The sequence below is a fragment of the Rana temporaria genome, chromosome 4 (assembly GCF_905171775.1).
Source record: "Rana temporaria chromosome 4, aRanTem1.1, whole genome shotgun sequence".
Taxonomy (NCBI): domain Eukaryota; kingdom Metazoa; phylum Chordata; class Amphibia; order Anura; family Ranidae; genus Rana; species Rana temporaria.
Window position 1 is genome coordinate 239,404,057 of NC_053492.1, and position 21,503 is coordinate 239,425,559.

Here is a 21,503-nt window from a genome sequence, read left to right on the forward strand (position 1 = left end):
TGGACTGCAAATTTCTAATGACAACAACTGCAACAAAATGTTATGTAAAGTTAGCAATAGGAGATAATGATTCTTTTCACAGATGTGTCTACAGATGTGTCAGTCAAACAAGCTTTCAAGCCCTGGAGGCTAGGAAATGTAATGTTAAAGAATAGCATCAGTCTAAAAAAAAAAAAAAAATGTAAAGTCAGCAGCTACAAGTGTAGCGCTACCCCCGGAGGAGCCGCTAGATGATTTGGGACCGGCTTACTAAGTTACCCTGGCAGTGTCTAAGGGTGCAATTGTGAGAATAGCAACAGTGAGTGGAGGTCCAGACATCCAATAAAGAGTTTTCAATACTTTATTGTCCAGGCCAAACACGGCCAACATCAACATACATTAGGATGGTCAAGGTTGATGAAGGAAGAAATAGAACCATGCGGTATCAGGCCTGGATATAGAACTGAGCAATACACTGCTCGGCATTAAACTGAATGCATACACTTCGCCACTCTGCTCGGAGTGGGTAAAGTGCCCCCGGACAGACCCCTATTATAGGCCTGGCAGCCGGAGCGTCACTCTGAATAGTACTGGGAGGAACAGGTCTACCACACAGACCTGTCTCTAGGGCCCCCGCCACAGGCCAATTTCAATAGAGAACTTAAGTAAATAAGGACAGAGAATCCTCCCAGTAAACTTATTTTGCAAATGGTCCCCGGATGACAGCAAGCATACCTGTCAGTGGTTCGGACACCTGATCCCAAACTAGGATCCTTTCAATAGGCCTCGGAACCCAGTGGAGCATTGGGGTCCCTTCTCTCCTCAGGAAGAGGTTCGCTGCAGAGTTCAGCTCTGGCCAGGTGGGCCACGCCGGCGGGGTCCATGGATGCGCGTACCCTGAAGGTGGGTACCGCACCTGGAGCGGGGACCCCGCGGAAAGTCTTATACAGAAGTGGAGGCGGTTACCGGTTAAAACCAGGTACCTGTTCCCCCCTCCCAAAAAAAAATTCAAATGTGGCAGTAGAGGGGCGGAGAATGCAAACAAGTAGAGCTTCCCCTTTTGGGTGGTGCTCTGCTTTAACCACTAGGGGCCCGCGCTAGGGGCCCGCGCTATAGCCAAATGACGGCCACAGCGCGGACCCCAATTGCCTGCAGGGCTATGATGATAGAGTCACTGAGACTAGGGTGATCACTGATCTGAGTAAGGGGCCAGTCCTGACCGCTTACCATGTGATCAGCTGTTAGCCAATGACAGCTGATCATGTGATGTAAACAAAGCTCAGTAATCTCCTGTGCAAGGGACACCGGTCCCCAGTAGAAGAGGCACATCAGCCTCATTAGTGCACACCAGTACTGCCTGCCAGTGCCCCCTGCCAGTGCCACCTGCCAGTGCCCACAGTGACCACCAGTGCCACCTGTCAGTGCCAATCAGTGCCACCTATCAGTGCCCATCACTGCCACCTATCAATGCTCACCACTGGTGCCAGTCAGTGCCTCATCAGTGCCACCTAGCAGTGCTGCCTATCAGTCTCATCTACCAGTGCTGCTCAGTGCCCATCATTGCCACCCATCAGTGCCCATCACTGCCACCTATCAGTGCCCATCACTGCCACCTATCAGTGCCCATCACTGCAACCTACCCATCAATTACCCGTTTGCAAAATTTTACAACAGAATATAAAAAAAGTTTTGTATTTTTTTTTTATAAAAACCGCAGAGGTGATCAAATACCACCAAAGAAATGTCTATTTGTGGGAAACAAATTATACAAATTTCATTTGGGTACAGTGTTGTATGACTGCACAATTGTCATTTAAAGAGTGAGAGCGCTGAAAGCTGAAAATTGGTCTGGGCAGGAGGGGGGTTTAAGTGCCCAGTAAGCAAGTGGTTAAGACAACAACAGAGTGTAGTAATAATCTTTCACGGGTGAAAACCTGTTAAAGTGAACAGTGGTGACAACATTCAGCAGTGTGGGTTAAGATACAGATTTGGATAGAATAGATAGATAGATAGATAGATAGATAGATAGATAGATAGATAGATAGATAGATAGATAGATAGATAGATAGATAGACAGGGCCGGATTAACAATGGGGCTGATGGAGCTGCAGCTCCAGGCCCCTTTCTCAAGATAGACCCATTTGCCCAAAAAAAAAAAAAAAAAAAAAAAAAAAATTTTATTTTTTTTTTAAGATTTTTTTTTTCTAAGATCGAATTTGGGGGGTTGTAGCTCGATGACCAGAGGTCACAGAAACCCCACATTTGGGGGTAGGCATGGGAAGAGCTACCCCACAACTGGTTAAAATATGGGACGGCTATCATTTATGGTTCCGGAGATACGGGCCTGCTTGCACAGCCTGTCAGAAGCTACATTCAGAGCGGCCAATATAAATACAAGCTGACACACTACAGCAGACTGATAGGATCACAGTGCTTAATTATTTGTATATTACCCATGGTAATTAACCCCTTGCCACCCAGGCCAATTCTGGCACTTCTCTACACGAAAATTACCCTATGGTGGTCTTTGCACTTTTTATGTTGCACGGTGTAGAGCTGCACGATTCTGGCTAAAATGAGAATTGCAATTTTTTTGCTTAGAAGATAGATCACGATTCTCTCACGATTGTTGCGGCGTAACATCATCTTTCACATTAAAACAAAAAAATAAATAAAAATGGGCTAACTTCACTGTTTTGTTTTTATGGTTTTTATTATTCATTGAAGTGGGAAAATGCAGTGTGACATAAAATATTGCAGCAATAGCCATTGTATTCTCTAGAGTCTCTGCTAAAATATATATAATGTTTGGCAGTTCCAAGTAATTTTCTAGCAAATAATATTGCTTTCTAACTTAAGAAACAAGTGTTGGACTTTAAGTGGTTAAATTTAGTTACAATGTTAGTTAGTTACAATGTTTCATTTTGTTTACAAACTTCGCAGACTGCCCAGATTTGTTCTTTACACACAGAAGTGTATCCCTTTGATCTAAGAAGGAAGTGTCAGTTACAATGTTTCCTGTTAAAAACTTGGCAGACTGCCCAGATATTTTCTTTTGACAGATGAAAGTCTCTCCACTTGTTATATGAAAGAATCAGCAAACTCTGCATTGGAGATCGTCAGGGGGGTTGAATCGAGATCACGATTTTTTTAACGATTAATTGTGCAGCTCTAGCACGGTATTTGCGCAGCAATTTTTCAAACATGTTTTTTTGGAAAAAAATGTTTCATTCATTAAAAAAACAGTTAGTTAGTTAAGTTAGCACAATTTTTTTTGGTATCCTAAGCGATGCTTTACATTTTTTTAGGTTACATGTTTAGAGTTACAGAGGAGGTCTAGTACTAGAATTATTGTTCTCGCTCTAACGATCATGGCGTATGTAACCTGTGTGTATCTGGCTCTGATACTAAGAGTGATACTAAGAGTGCCTACCCAGCCACTGACTAGTATCTCTCCCCAGCCTGTCCCCACACACCCTCTCACCTGCTGACCTGTGGATGGGGGAATCACTCCTGCAGTGTTATTGTGTTCTGCCAGTGCATACAATGATCAGTGTTGCTAACTTTAGCTGGCAGCACTGATTGTTTTAAGAAAAAAAAACAGGCTGGTTGTACTCAAGTTGATTAATAGATTGACTTGTGTAAAACCAGCTAGCCCATACATAGATTGACTATGGCTGGTCTCTGCATAATTGGCGTAATTTCAATCCATGTATGACCCGCTTAACCACTACTCAGTCCCTAAATATCCTTCCACTCCTGTACATAGTGCTCACTGTCATACTCTCCACACTCCTCTCCTGTACATAGTGCCCACTGTCATACTCTCCACACTTCTCTCCTATACATAGTACCCACTGTCATACCCTACACACTACTCTCCTGTACATAGTGCCCACTGTCATACCCTCCACACTCCTCTCCTATACATAGCGCCCACTGTCATACCCTTCACACTCCTCTCCTGTACATAGTGCCTGCTGTCATACACTTCTCTCCTGTACTTAGTGCCCACTGTCGCACCCTCCACACTCCTCTCCTGTACATACTGCTCACTGTCATACCCTCCACACTCCTCTCCTATACATAGTGCCCACTGTCATACCCTCCACACTCCTCTCCTATACATAGTGTTCACTGTCATACCCTCCACACTCCTCTCCTATACATAGAGCCCACTATCATACCGTCTACATTCCTCTCCTGTACATACTGCCCACTGTCATACCCTCCACACTCCTCTCCTGTACATACTGCCCCATCATACCCTCCACACTTCTCTCTGGAACGTACTACCCTCTGTCATACCCCCTCACTCTTCCTGTACATACTGCCCATTGTCATACCCTTCACACTCCTCTCCTGTACATAGTGCTTTTTTCCGTACCCTTTGTACTCCTCTCCTGTACATAGTGCCCACTGTTAGACCCTCCACATTCCTCTCCCTCACCTGCACATACTTCCCACTTATATACCGTCCATACTCCTCCCCTATGTCGCTTACCCACAAAAACAGTTCTTTAAAATTATACTGAATATCCTCAATGTTACCAGCTCTAGAATGGACACACTTTTGTTAGTTCAACTAAAGGAAATATCAGTTCTCATATTTGTTCTGCCCCATTATTAGTACTCATTTAATTTTGTGATTACTACTATGATGTATAGAGGAACATCGGGGATCTCAGCTACTCTAAAAATAGCACTTATATAAAAAAGTGGTCCTGAAAATATTTTTTAAATGTTGGCAACTGTGCACTAAGGCACTGCCCAAGGGCCACCGTCCACCGGGTCAGTAGGGGGCCCCATAAGAGGCTCCTGGGATCCTGTGATAATAAAGCGGTAGTAAACTTTCCTGACCTACTACTTTTTAGAGGCCCTGGGGTAGGTTATGCCACAACGTACAAGTATGCACAGCATATTAGCACATTAGTGTACACTTCAATTTTCAGACTGAGCCCTCCAGTGCTGCGATGAATCAGGCGGGGCCCGGGCACTTCCATCTTCACCCGGTCTTCCTTCTGGGTTCTGTGCCTTTGGTCACTTGCCTTGGCTGGGCTGCGTTCATGTCATTCCCACGCATTTATTTATTATTTATTACACCCCATTCACACCTCCGCGACAAAACGCCCGACGCCGGCCGCTCGTGCCGCTGGAGGGGAGAATTCCCATTGCTGTCTATGAGATGGTTCACATCTCATAGACGCCGTACACCTGCGGCATGAAAAAAAAGTCCCGGACCCTTTTTTTCAGGTGGCATTGGCGTTTGGCCATACAAAGCAATAGGAAGGATTTGTAAAAAAAAAGTTACACTATTCGCGGCAAAATACGCCGCGTACACGGCGTTACTTGTCGCGGAGGAGTGAATGCAGCCTAAAAGGCCCCACCAAAATCCTCAGCACCAGGCCCATGATGTTCTTAATCTGGTCCTGTAGATAGATAGATCATTTTAAAACAACATTGAGTCAGATATTTTGTTTACAGTCTTTGTTATTCTGCTTAGCAGTTGGTGTTTAAAAGAAGATCATTTATGTTGGGCACTCGACTTCCTAAATATATTCGTGGTTCTAAATGATAGTCTGTTCTGGATAAAGTTTTCTTACAGGAGCCCCTTCCCTGATTACAAGCACAGCTGGTATTTACAGATATATTATATACATATAATCAGCCTTTTAAAAAAAGAGAACTTTATAAAAAAAAGTGCTATACTTGCCATATAATAAGTTATATTTGAGCAAACTTTGAAGCCTGAACACCTATTTTACAGCTACATGGAATTTCCAGCATATGGGGGACAAGTGAACTTAATCTAAGTCACACAGAAATGTGTTTCTCATTTACAAATTCGGCAATTTTTCAATAAAAGTTGTTGCACTTTGTCTTATCCATTCTCAAAATACGGAAGTGCTTGAAGCAGGGCCACCTGCAATAACAGATTACTGTTGCCTTAAATATTACCTTGTACCTACAATGTGGAGGCGTAAAAACTCTCTAGAAAAAGACCTTTTTTTTTTTTTTTTCCTTAAATAAAAGGAGTGATCCCAAACTAAGGCTGCCTTTCAGCAGCCTCTCTACAACCCGATGCAAATGGCATCAAAGTCTAAATGAAAACCTGTTTGCGGACGCTGGATGCAGTCCAATGTATACTACTGGCATACTCCAGGCCCCCTGGGACATGACTCATACAAAAAACACCGAGCTGTCATCAGATGGCTGGTGGCTCAAATAAATCAAATTTACTTTGAAAATTGAGGCATACCAAAATTTTATTAGGTGAAACTTTGGCATTTCTTACAGCCAACTTGCATAGATATATTTTTATTACTTACAGCAGCTTAAAGGTATGCTACCAATCATATGCCCAACCAGAGAGATTGCAAGTTCTATGTTTTACTGTGTGAGGGTGGGAGCTGTGTTTAGAAAATCGCCCTGAATATTATGATAGTGGTGGGTGAGAGACTTGAGGCACCAAAGATCATTGTGTTTGTTTTATATTTCAAAGGTCCTTCCTTACTTTTTATGTCACTTGTTACTTTTAGCACAAAGTGAAGGGAGAACAATACCACTAAATTTAACAATTGATTCTGTTAAAATAATTGAGAAATGTGAGGTAGCATATTAAAAATGCAACAAAATATAGATACTAAAAGTAAGATAAAGTTTTGATGTTATGAGTAAAGGATAAAATATATTTTCCCTAAAGTGTTTGTAAAGCCATGTTTTATTGTTTTAGATAGAATATTGTATTTTTTTCTCTCCATGTCTCAAAAACACAGAGTTAAAGGATAACCCTCAAATGCAAAGGGATATCCTCTCCTGATAGTTGTCACTAGAACAAATGTTCCCATTGAAAGCTTTCCCCTCACCTCCTGTTCCAGTAAAAACTCAAAATGTTGGTTTTTCCATAATTTTCCAAAGCAGTGAATCCAGGCCCCCTACAAGCCACTGATAGATACCAAGACAAATTCAGATGCATTCTCTAGTTTAACGTATAACTACAGTCAAAAGATTTTTTTTAAATTCTGGATAGTGTTGAGAGGAATTTGAACACCATTTTTTTTTATATATATAAATATGGGCCCCATAAGGGAGATTCACCCTCTATATTTGTCCTGTTTATCACGGAGAGTGAACTTGAAAGAAAATCCTCAATTTTGGGTTGTCACCAGAACAGAAATAGAGGAAATATGTTACAATGGGTGTGGTTTCATATTCCCATCGCACACGTTCCTGGTATAAGCTCTCAGAAATAGGGTGCTGTAGCAACAACCAGTTGGATACTGGTTCAAGTCACAAGGTAGATATTTGCCAGCACACCAAGGATCGGCACAGAGTGGCGTCCAAACGGGTAGTTTATTGCATGATCACAACACAAGAAACGTGCAACGTTTCAAAGTCACGCAGGACCCCTTCGTTAGGTCCATTTTTCTTGTGTTGTGATCATACAAAAAAAAACTACCCATTTGAACGCCACTCTGTGCTGATCCTTGGTGTGCTGGCAAAAATCTACCTTATGTTACAATGGGGACAACAGTTCTAGTGACCTTGGTGAGAACCAGTGATTACCAGCAATATATCTTATCACTTTTTGTTTTGGGTTTGGAACTTAAGTTCCAAGGAAGGAACTCCCCGCATCCAATTTGCATGTCAGCTTGTGATCGCCTCTCAATGGAGCCGGTTTACACAGCTCCGATGACGGCTGCGCTGGAGTCCTGTGCATCTTCTGGTCCATTTCAGGCACGAATTCAGCCACAAATTCAGACTGAAATTGGACCTGAAACGGTGAACAGGAACACACCAGACCCCTACTGTGGGCCGCTCTGCACGAAGATGTGAACCCAACCTTAATGGGACACAATTCTACTTTAATTATACATAACAGCAATGTTTTGTATTATTATCTGCCTGGAGTTCAGCATATAGCCACAAATCAGTCAACATACCCCAGAATTACAGTATATATCTGATTTGACCAGACAAATTAAAACAGGGCTGCTTTTGGAATTCAACCAATCATATGTGTTGTTTGTGCTTTTCTCCAACACATGATCAATGTTGTTGTATTATGTCAACAAAAGTGATAAACATGGAAAAAATTATCTTCATTATATATGAAACCAAATACTGTAATCACAAGAGGCAATATCAGAGAACAACTTAAAAATTATTTAGAGATGATTGTCCAACAAAATAACCTTATCTGCTCATGTATATTCTCATCTGTACTGACGATTGTTAATTTAGAAAAAAAATTGTATCGTGCACACCTTTACATTAAAGGGGTTGTAAAGGTAAACATTTTTTCACCTTAATGCATTCTATGCATTAGGGTGAAAAAACTTCCGACAATACCGCCCCCCCCCCCCCCCCCCCCGGCCCCCCGTTATACTTACCTGACCCCTTTGAAAGTCCTGCACTCGGCCCCGACATCCTCTTCGCCGCTCAGCCTGGCCATTAATTGGCTAGAGCAGATGGATTAAAAGCAGCGCAGCCATTAGCTGGGGCTGCTGTCAATCACATCCAATGATGCGGTGTGCTGAGCGGTGGGGCCGAGTGATACAGTGATCGGCTATGGCCGCTCGCTGTGTTACGGGAGCATGCCCGCAAGGACTCCACACAATGCGAGGGAGCTTGCATGAATGTGTGGAGTTCTTGCGGGGAGGACCAGAGACAGCCGCTGAGGGACCCCAGAAGACGTGGATCGGGGGCACTCTGAGCTGCACAGTGGAGGTAAGTATAACATGTTTGTTATTTAAAACAAAAACAAATCTTTACAACCACTTTAAAGAAGAGTGTTGCACGAGGTTCTAAGTATCAAAGTTTAGTTAGAAGCTAATTAGTTACAATGCAGAGGTGCACCAGATATTGTTTGCACCAGTTTTAGTAAATCTCCCCCACTATGTCTCTTCTGTATTAAAAACTTGATTGTTCACACTTTTTTTTTATTAAAGTTCCACCTTAATATATTTCAGGGGGCCATCCCACCTTTTCTATATAACATAAGCAAAACAATAGTATAGAACACAGCACACCCACAAAGATATAATGCAAAAGAGGATTGTATTAACATTTTAGGAACGTACATTACCATGAATATCAGCCACATACAAAGCAGAGCTACCCTATAATAAACTGATGGTCTGTTCTAGCTCATTTCAAGGATAGTCCTTAGCAATAAAGTCTCTCATCATTTGGCCTTTTTCTCAAACTGTTCATTCATGCTAGTCATCCTCATTGCATGCATTAATTGGCTGTAAGGCAACACTCTCTTCAAGGGGGCAAGATGGAAGCTATCATCTGATGGGTAATTGGCAATAGGTAATCTGTGGGTTTACAAAAAAAAATATTTTGTTATATATCCACTCTGTAGATAATTACCAACATTGAGAAAATCAAACTGTGTCTTATGCAAGGTAAATTAGATAGTGGGCAAACTGCAGCAGCACGGGGGGGGGGGGGGGCAAGCATCCTTTTGCAGGGCAGATGATGGATGGGCTGCTGAACAGTAGCACCACTGATTACCAGAAACGAGGACTACCTGCAGCTGCATGTACTCTCAACCACAAGCGGTGGTAGTATTATAGATGTTTTTGAGAGAACGTTACAATGCTGGAACATAAGTAGGGGAGTGCAGTGGTGAAACAGTGGGTAGGGGAGGGTACAGTGTTGAAATATGTGCAGGAAATACAGTGATTGAACACAAATCCAGTGGTGGTACAGGTGAACAGTGGGGGTACGGTAGTGGAACACTGTGAAACAATGGTTAAACACATGTTTGGGATATGCAGTAGTGGAACAGGTGTGCATGGGGGCACAGTGTTAGTGGTGAAATAGGTGTACAATTGAGGGGGTACCATACATGTTGTGTTCAGAGGTTGCATTGGTAGGAGGTATGGTGGGGATGGAGTGCTAAAGAGGATTACAGAGCTGAGCAGAGGTGGAATTGGGGCTTAGGGTGCACATAGGTGAGCAGAGGGGGATGAGGGGCACAGATATAAATGGTAGTCAGGGGGTGCAGAGTGGAGAGATAGAAAAGAGGGTGCATCCAGGCTTGCAGAGGAGAAAAGTGGTCGGCAAGGGGTTAAATGTGGTAAGATGATGGGTGTTTTGCTTGAGGGATGTTTGCTTGGGGGGTATTTTTACTGGAGAAAGATTTTACTTGACGGAATTAAGAGATTATTGCTGGGAGGGATTTGGTTCTTGGGGAAATATTTTAGCTCTGGGAGAGGATTTTTGCTGAAGGGGGGTGGGGGGACTGGCATAGGGGGAATTTTGTTGGTGGACGATTTTTTCTGTGTGTGGAGCAGATAGAGAGGATATTTTACCTTGGGGAAATTGTGTCTGAATACCATCCCTCTGTACTGTATGTTAATGATTGTAAAATCTTGTTTTGAAAAATAAATAAAAACAAACAAACATGTTATATTTACCTTACCTCCTCTGTGCAGTTGGTTTTGCACAGAGCAGCCCAGATCTTCCTCTTCTCGGGTCCCTCTTTGTTGCTACTGGCCACTCACTCATATCAAGTGGCATCACAGTCAGCAGCTTGCTATGGGGGCTATGGGGGCACTGGAGCCGAGTCACAGCTCCCTGTGTCCATTTTTTAAACGTTGCCTATGGAGATTTTTTTAAGTGTAAAAGTTTGTCGCCATTCCACGAGCGGGCGCAATTTTGAGGCGTGCCATGTTGGGTATCAATACTGTTGTCTTATTTTTTTATTCAAAAAAGTGTATTTTTTCCAAAAAAGTGCACTTGTAAAACAATGGCAATTGCACTGTATGTAACATACTCATAGCATTCTGTAAATTGGGCGGTACATGGCATACCCCTTGACCACATACATGCTCCTGACCCCAGAATTTATTTGCTCTATTGTCCATAACGTACTCCTGACCAAAGTGTTTATTGTCTCTGCAGATGTTGGTTGCTAAGTAGTTCCTGTCTATATATCATTATATCAATATTGGTCATTATACACATATAGATGAGCTTACTATAGTCACTTTTATTTATATCATTAGTGTTTGGTTAGGGTAGCATAGCATTCCTTATTAATTAATATTTGGTTTGGTGTGGGAACACATATCAGTGCTAGCAGCACCCGCTTTGTCATAATATAAGAAATCTTCCTCATTAACTACTTAACCGCTTAACCGCTTACTGGGCACTTAAACTCCCTTCCTGCCCAGACCAATTTTCAGCTTTAACGCTGTCGCACTTTGAATGACAATGGCGCGGTCATGCAACACTGTACCCAAATGAACTTTGTATCATTATTTTCCCACAAATAGAGCTTTCTTTTGGTGGTATAACATTTTTTGCAAAAAAACAAAACAAAAAGAAATCACAAGTTTTAGAAAGAAAAAATCGTTTAATAGCTTGTTATAAAATTTGGAAAATAAATAATTTTTCTCCTTCATTCATTTGCTCTGATGAGGCTTCACTGATGGGCACTAATGGGAACTGACAGGCTGCACTGATGGGCACTGATGGGCAATGATAGGTGGCACCGATGGGCACTTCTAGGCACTGGTAAGGCAGCATTAATGGGCACTGATAGGTGGCACTAATAAGCACTGAGAGGTGGCACTGATGCACAGACAGAAATAAAAATCTGATATGGGGTTTTAGCCATCACCTATAATTATAAAAAATATTATTTCTCTCTGTGCTGCAGGTGGGGAATTCCCCCCACTTCCTGTCAGGTAAATTGTTGTCACCAAGGAAATCTCTCCAATGAAGCTCCACGCAGCAGTAAAATTTGCCTATTTGTTGTCAATGTATTGCCACAACTTTTTTCCCCTCTGTATTTTAAGTCAGTATTGTTGTTTAGAGCAGTGTTTCTCAACCTTATTTCAGTCAAGGCACCCTTTAATAATTATGGACAATCTTGGGGCACCCTTTAAAAATTATGGACAGTCTCGAGGCACCCCATAGTAAAATGTAAAAACTATTCTAATAGTTTTACATGATGCAGCAACATCCACACACTTAGGATGCCCAAATACACTTTTGCAAACTGGTACTGACTAGTATTCCAATGTTTCTCTTCTCTCTCAGTATTTCCCCATCACTCAGCTAATGTGACCCCCAACACTGATGTAGAGGGGCAGGAGAGAGTCATACAAGGATGCTATGGAGATGACTGATATCCTCCTTATCAACTGATTATGCCAATGGACGCCGGCAGATAGAAGGTTATAATTAGTTGTGTAACTAAAAGGGAGGCTTCATTCACTTGCTGGTTTGTATACAATTTTTGGACAATTTTTTGGGCATTTTGCCAAGGCACCCCTGAAGAAACCTCAAGGCACCCCATGGTGCCTGGTCACCCTGGTTGGAAAAAGGCTGGTTTAGAGGATCATACTACTATATCATTAAATCCCCTGCAGACCTGTCACTATTAAACCACAGCACTGTTCTCCAAATATATGGCTGCAGTGCACACTGTTCCTCACTTTTAAACCATTGCTCTACTTCAGAATGGATTGCTGTGCATGCTCCTATTTTCTCCTTCCCTTTCCATACCTGTCAGTCACAATACCAGCTTTACCTAGACTCTATCTCTAGACGTTTCCCAGGAATTCTTTATTCTTTAGTATACTTACTATTCATTTTCTAACTAAGTGTGTCTCTATATGAAGTGTCTGCATTACTCATGTTTCATGTATGGTGATTTAACCCCCCCCCCCCCACACACACACACACACACATACTTTTACCCTTAGTATCAGCACTGCACTTGCCAAAATATTTTCTGTAGCTGCCTCTGGATGTAAAGCATGGTAATGAGCAAGTATATTTTCTAAATCTGCCATAGACAGGCTAGCATGGCTTCCACATTGGAATTTGTTTCAGTGACTTGTAGTTCTGAAAAATATTCACTATTAAAACAAGTAGTTTTTGATTGGGATAACTTGAAGTAGTTGTAGTTGAAGGCCCGCATACCCAGGATATTTATATTATCAAGAACATTGCAGATCACCCGAATATTTTCCATGTCCACAGTTCCCAAAGTAGAGTCAGAGGACTACCGTACTTACCCACAACTGATTTGGGATATGATCTGCAAAATGATTCCAGAAATCAGCAATGCCAATTATGTATAATAGACAAAGGATTGTCAAAAAATGGTATGGGAAGTGCCCAGGGGGGACACACCATTTTTAAATACCATTTTGCAGGAAGCAGCAATTTGCACGTGTAGGCAAGTTGGAATTTTTTTAATTTCCGCAGAAACTGCAGAAACTGCAACACATTTTTACTTCAAAAGAATTTTCAAAGTGACTTTTCAGATGCTACAATAAAGTACATTGCTTCATAACATTATTACATTACATTAATAGTTAATAGTAATCTCTGAGAGTATTACTTCTATTTAAAATAAGTAAAAAAGTTAAATATAAGAACTGGTCCAGTGGTAGGCAAGCAGGCACACTATTTTCTCAACAAGATTCACACTATGGTGAACACTTCTTCAGGGTGCATCGTGACGGTGTAATAATAATAATTACAATCAGTTGCATGTATGGGAATGGGTAAGTGTACTATTTACTCCTTACTCACTAACATGTAAAGAGCAGATATCTAGAGGTCTTGGATCCCCTTTTTTTAAAGAGGAATTCCAGATTCCAATAACCTCCCCACCCAAAGACCTTCACAAATATTGGGCCATGGTTGCGAGGAAAATTACCTTCTAATCAGCATAGTGTGCAAGATGAGTCTCCCCTTTTAAGGTACCCTCCCAATGTTGAGGACATGTGGCCTTTTGAGGCTTAGGAGGGAGGGAGGGAGGATGCATGCCCTCTAAATTTCATATCAGACCTATCTGAAAACAAAGAAAACAATTATGCAGTCCTCCTAAAACCAATCAAGTATAAGGATGCAACCTGGCTGGCATGGAAAAGGGGGGTAAGCATGTGTCCCCCTCCTAAACCATACCAGGCCACATGAACTCAGCATGGGGATGGTACCTTGCCAAGGAAAATCTCACTGGCAAAGCACCTTGCCCCCATGTTGATTAGGACAAGCGAATCTTCCCCACATCCCTGGCCCAGTGGATGTGGGGGTCTGTAGGGGACTCCCCAGCCACCGGGCCCCTTCCCCTAGGTACATAGCACCCCTTGTTACTCCCCCCCCAAAAAAAAAATTGGGGGGGGGGAATAAACACATCAAACATGAAAAATACCTTTATAATTATTTTTTTTTTAAAGTCCCACAATGTAAATCCATTTTCAACTACGTAGTCTAGCATCTAGCAGTGTAGATCAACATAATTCACAATGGCAAGGTAATGTTATGTGAAATACATTTAGCGATTGAAAATGTAAAAAGTAGCAATAAAATGCTACAGCTTATTTAGATAAGAGTCGGTTCACACTAGGGCGACACGACTTCCAGCGCGAATTTCAGAGGCGACTCCGACATGACTTGAGCATGAACCACAGGGCGATCTGGGGCGATTTACAACACAACTTGAAGTCGTCTCCAGGACAGGAGACTTTCCAGTGGCCAATCAAACAACAATCAGATCTAGGGGAGGGAGTGGGAGGGAGAGGTTTGCCTGAGAAATGTATGTTATCTTCCTGGAAAGTTGCTTCAGTTAAGACAGTGATCAGACTTGGAGGCGACTTCCATTGAAATCAATGGGTACAAATCGCCTACAAGTTGGATTGAAGTTGTACAGGAACCTCTTCTGAAATCGGAGCGACTTGAGTAGTGTGTATTAACACCGCTCCCATTCACTTACATTGTTTTCCTCTACAGCGCGACTTGGGGAGACTTGAGGCGACCTCAAGTCGGATCCCAAGTCGCCCCAGTGTGAACCGACTCTTAATGTATTCTATTTAGAATGGTAAACATTCCACTCAACATTACTTGGTCCATTTGTGTGCACAAACATGTACTTTTGTTAATGCTCTTTGCCACAGCCTCCAGTTCTCTCAGTGTTGATTACCCGAACTTCCTTTTGGGAGAGCGTGCAAGGTCACAAGGGACAGGCAAAGGTACCAACATTAACTGAGAGGAGGAAAAAGCAGGAGAGTAGTTTGCAACCCAAATCATCCTGTGTGCATGTGTGTTTGTGTGTATATTTGTGTATGTGTGTATGTTTGTGTGCATGCAGTGTCCATTCTGCTATAGTCCTAGACAGAAGCATACATGCAAGGGTGGCTCCATAGGACTGTTGCAAGGGTAAGGAGCCACTCAAACCATAAACTTGGCTAGGAACTGTGGGGATCAGCTGAATCTAGGGGAAAGAAGAAGCAGCATACATAGTAATAGCTGGATTCAGAGAGAGTTACGTCGGCGTATTAGTAGATACGCCGACGTAACTCGGAAGGTCGTAGGTTTAAGTTTATTCTCAAACATGAGATACACTTAAACCTATCTACGATACGACGACCTGCGCCGTCGTATCTTAGGTGCAATATTTACACTGCCCGCTAGGTGGCGCTTCCGTTGAGTTCGGCGTAGAATATGTAAAAGCCTACATACGCCGATTCACGAACGTACGTGCGCCCATCACAATAAAGATAGGCCGTTTACGTAAGGCGTTTTCCGGCGTAAAGTTATTCCAACAAATAGCTGGCCTAGTCAAAGTATGGCCGTCGTTCCCGCGTCGGAATTTGAAATTTTTATGTTGTTTGCGTAAGTCGTCCGTGAATGGGGCTGGACGTAATTTACGTTCACGTCGAAACCAATACGTCCTTGCGGCGTACTTTGGAGCAATGCACACTAGGATATGTACACAGGAGGCGCATGCGCTGTTCGTAAAAAACGTCAATCACGTCGGGTCACCATTCATTTACATAAAACACGCCCCCCCCATCCTCATTTGAATTAGGCGCGCTTACGCCGGCCACATTTACGCTACGCCACCGTAAGTTAGGAGGCAAGTGCTTTGTGAATACAGTACTTGCCTATCTATCGGCGTAGCGTAAATACGATACGCTACGCCGCCTTAAAAATGCGGCAATCTACCTGAATCCAGCTATAAGTCAATAACTCAGCAGTAAAAACGTATTTAAAAAAATTAAGCCTAATATAACCCTTTATATGGTGTGGTGTATTTTTTCCTTCCAGCTTAATCACATGATCTCTCCAGCAACCGACTTTAATGAAGAGGAGAGATTTCTAACAACTGCTGCAGAGTCTAGGCAATGACATCACCCAGTGGCTTATTATGGGGCATCCATTGTCGGCTGTCCGTCCTCTTCAGCCGATAATGTGACCAGACTGAAGTGCCCTCAGAATATGAAAGCATAGACTTCTTTCCTTTACAAGGTGGTAAGAATAGGTTTAGAATTGGGGTTGTAGTTAGTATGTGACTGGAATTCTACTTTAAGGTTTCCCCCAGCATGTTATTTAAAGGCATATTTTTTTAATGTTGCTCTGTAAGCCATATTAAAAGAGCTTCTTTCCACCAAAAGGAACCTTTTAATATTTATTTTTTTGGATTGTTACATGTGCCCCAGGGCAGTGCACAACTCACTATGCCCATTATTTGATGTGGGGGTTTCTATGGTGTTGTTTTATACAACAAAAACCAACCCATCAGGAAAATATAATTTAGCGGCTGTCAGTTAAACTAATTTCAGACTTTGGGTGTTCTACACACGACCAAAATAAGGTCATCATTGCACATGTGTGTAGTGTGTCCAGTCCTTTAGCCCTGCCCCCCCCCCTTCACTAGCCACTCTACTTTATTAGAGTAGAACGGCTGGTACTGGTACTCTTATAGGCAGTACCAGTGGGGAAGCTAGACATTATTTCACCCGGAACAAAGAATCAGTTCAGTGCCCCCCCTTATGGGACAAGATTAGGCATAAGTGAGAAACTCCCAGGCCATAGCTGTTGAGTCAGCTGTCTGTCCCCTCCCCCATGCTCCTCTGTCGTCCCCCCTGCTCCTCTGGTCCTCCCCCTGCTTCTCTGTTCCCCCCAGGTGAGCGCTGTGGGGAGGGAGAGACAAAGGAGCGGAGGGGGCGGCGGTCCGCTGTCACTGAAGCCGACCCACTGAGCCATCGGCCCACCCGGAAACTCCCTGTAGCCCCAATGGCCAGTCCATCCCTGCCCAGTACACAGCAATTTGGCTCGAATTAATCAAACCAGCATTACACAGAGAAGGTTGGCAGCTTCAGCTGTCAAAAAAATTGTTTATAAATACAATTGCATCTGCAGTGCAAAGGGATAAACTTATTTTTAATAAAATGTTAACTCCTTATTCTCCTTCTCCATTCAAATATTTTCCTGATGATTTTTTTATTTCTCTTTTATTAACCATCAATATTTAAACTAGGGTTGTCCAGATACCGATACCAGTATCGGTATCGGGACCGATACCGAGTATTTGCGGGAGTACTCGTACTCGCGCAAATACCCCCGATACCTAAATAGAATACTTCCCCCCCCCTTTCCCCCCCCACCGCTGCCGCCGCATCGAGGGACATGGCTAGAGGGACATTGCTGCATATGTGAGGGACATGGCTGCATATGTGAGGGACATGGCTAGAGGGACATTGCTGCATATGTGAGGGACATGGCTAGAGGGACATTGCTGCATATGTGAGGGACATGGCTAGAGGGACATGGCTGCATATGTGAGGGACATGGCTAGAGGGACATGGCTGCATATGTGAGGGACATGGCTAGAGGGACATGGCTGCATATGTGAGGGACATGGCTAGAGGGACATGGCTGCATATGTGAGGGACATGGCTAGAGGGACATGGCTGCATATGTGAGGGACATGGCTAGAGGGACATGGCTGCATATGTGAGGGACATGGCTAGAGGGACATGGCTGCATATGTGAGGGACATGGCTAGAGGGACATGGCTGCATATGTGAGGGACATGGCTAGAAGGACATGGCTGCATATGTGAGGGACATGGCTAGAGGGACATGGCTGCATATGTGAGGGACATGGCTAGAGGGACATGGCTGCATATGTGAGGGACATGGCTAGAGGCACATGGCTGCATATGTGAGGGACATGGCTAGAGGGACATGGCTGCATATGTGAGGGACATGGCTAGAGGGACATGGCTGCATATGTGAGGGACATGGCTAGAGGGACATGGCTGCATATGTGAGGGACATGGCTAGAGGGACATGGCTGCATATGTGAGGGACATGGCTAGAGGGACATGGCTGCATATGTGAGGGACATGGCTAGAGGGACATGGCTGCATATGTGAGGGACATGGCTAGAGGGACATGGCTGCATATGTGAGGGACATGGCTAGAGGGACATGGCTGCATATGTGAGGGACATGGCTGCATATGTGAGGGACATGGCTAGAGGGACATGGCTGCATATGTGAGGGACATGGCTAGAGGGACATGGCTGCATATGTGGGGGATATGGCTGCATATGGGGGGACATTTAAAAAAAGTATCGGTATTCGGTATCGGCGATTACTTGAAAAAAAGTATCGGTACTTGTACTCAGTCCTAAAAAAGTGGTATCGGGACAACCCTAATTTAAACTTTTTTTGTTTTGATTTGCTCATTATTATTTTTACACATTTAACATATTACACTTAAAAAAGTGCAAAACTGAAAAAACTGAAAAAAAAAACACACTTTATTAATAAATTAACTAACTAATTCATTAATTAACAAATTAATTAATCCTTAACCACTTCCAGACCGCACACTGTCGCTTTACGTCGGTAATTTGAAGAGGAATACCGTTATTATGGTAGCAGCTAGCTAACATAACCCTCTTCATGAGCAGGTAGTCCGCTTTAAGATAAAAGTGGTCTCTTCGGTGGATTCACTGCAAGATCACTTTTATCGGTGGTGGAGGAGGGGCCCCCCCTCCCGCCGCTCTCCGGTGCCCTCCGCCGCTTACCGGAGTCGACAGCAGCGGCAGAGACGATCGCGTCCTTTCTCCTGCTTGACATGGAGATGAGTGAGACGAATATGGCCCCCACCCATCTCCATATCATTGCAGGGCGGAATCAAAGTCAATACGTCACTTCCGCCTATAGCTCTTAAAGGGATTTTTTTTTTTCAAATTACATAAAAAATATATTTTTGTTTATTGCATTTTAGTGTAAATATGAGATTTTTGACCCCCAGATCTCATATTTAAGAGGACCTGTCATGCTTGTTTTCTATTACAAGGGATGTTTACATTCCTTGTAATAAGAATAAAAGTGACACAATTTTTTTAAAAGAACAGTGTAAAAATTAAAAATAAAAGGTAAAATAAATACGATTTTTTTTTTAAAGCGCCCCGTCCTGCCGAGCTTGCTTGCAGAAGCGAACGCATACTTGAGTAGCCAGCATATGAAAACAGTGTTGAAACCACACATGTGAGGTATCGCCATGATCGTTAAAGCAAGATAAATAATTCTAGCCCTACACCTCCTCTGTAACTCAAACAATTTTTTAAAAGTCGCCTATGGAGATTTTTAAGGGTAAAAGTTTGTCGCCATTCCACAAGCAGGCGCAACTTTGAAGCGTGACATGTTGGGTATCAATTTATCTTTCACAATATAAAACAAATTGGGCTATCTTTACTGTTGTCTTATTTTTTTATTAAAAAAAGTGAATATTTTTTTTAAAAATGCGCTTGTAAGATTGCTGTACAAATACGGTGTGACAGAAAGTATTACAACAATGCCATTTTATTCTCTAGGGTGTTAGAAAAAATATATATATAATGGGCTAGATTCAGAAAGCCCGCCGTAAGTTTGTGCGGGCGTAGCCGTAACTTAGTGAGGCTGGGGCTGGATTCACAAAGAACCTGCGCCCTAAGTTACGGCGGCGTAGCATACATCTGTCAGCGTAAGCGCGCCGAATTCAAATTGTCAAGAGGTGTGCATGTTTTATGTAAATAAAACATGACCCCACGTAAATGACGTTTCTCACGAACGGCGCATGCGCCGGCCGTGAACGTATCCCAGTGCGCATGCTCCTAATCACGTCGCAAATAGTCAATGCTTTCGACGTGAACGTAATTTACGTAAAGCCCTATTCGCGAATGACTTATGCAAACAACGTAACATTTTCAAAATTTGACGCCGAAACGACGTCCATACTTAACATACTTATCCATACAAAATCATTAGTAAGACCTCATCTGGAATATGCAGTTCAGTTTTAGGCACCATTTTTCAAAAAGGATATCGAGGAACTGGAGAAAGTGCAGAGAAGGGAAACCAAACTGAACCGAACTCAGCTATGTGGAAAGATAAGAGGAACTGTATTTATTCACTCTTGAGAAGAGGAGATTAAGGGAGGAAATGATCAACATGTACAAATATATAAGGGGTTCATATATTGAACTTGGTGTTGAGTTATTCACTTTACGGTCAACACAGAGGACAAGGGGGCACTCTTTACATCTAGAGGAAATTTAATCTCCAAATACGGAAAGGTTTCTTCACAGTTATGCCACGTACACACTATCGGTCAATCCGATGAAAATGGTCTGATGGACCGTTTTCATCAGACCAAACCGATCGTGTGTGGGCCCCATCAGTTATTTATCCATTGGTTAAAAAATGTGAAACTTGTTTTAAAATTAACCGATGGATACCTAACCGATAGAGAAAAAAAACAATCATTTGTAGGCATGTCCATCGGTTAAAAATCCACGCATGCTCAGAATCAAGTCGACGCATGCTTGGAAGCATTGAACTTCGTTTTTTTCAGCATGTCGTTGTGTTTTACGTCACCGCGTTCTCACACGTTTGTTTTTTTAACTGATGGTGTGTAGGCACGACTGATCATCAGTCAGCTTCATCGGTTAACTGATGGAAAAATCCATCAGACTGTTCTCATATCGGATTGACCGATCGTGTGTACAGGGCATTAGAGCTGTGAAAATGTGGAATAGACTCCCTCCAGAGGTGGTTATGGCCAGCTCAGTAGATTGCTTTAAGAAAGGTCTGGATACTTTGCCATAATATAACTGGGTACTGACATTTATAGGTAAAGTTGATCCATCTGTAGCAAATTGGACCATGCTCTGCTTGGGTTTTTCACCTTCCTCTGGATCAACTGTGGGTATAGAATTGGGTATATGGGATTGTGCGGTTTTCTTTATTTCTTTATTTATATTTTTATGGTTGAACTAGATGGACTTATGTTTTTTTTCAACCTGACTAACTATGTAACTATGTAACACTATACTTATGGTATATGTCTGATACCTATTATATAGAATTTTTCTACAATTTTAATACAATCCTCTTTTGCACTATATTTATTGGGGTTGTGCTGAGTTTCTATTCACTGGGCCGGATTCAGAAAGAGATACGACGGCGTATCTCCTGATACGCCGTCGTATCTCTGAGTTCCGACGGTCGTATCTATGCGCCTGATTCATAGAATCAGGTTACACATAGATATCCCTAAGATCCGACAGGTGTAAGTGACTTACACCGTCGGATCTTAGGCTGCAATTTCAGGCCGGCCGCTAGGTGGCGCTTCCGTATTATTACGCGAGGAATATGCAAATGAGGAGATACACCGATTCAGAAACGAATGACCGCCCGGCGCTTTTTTTTT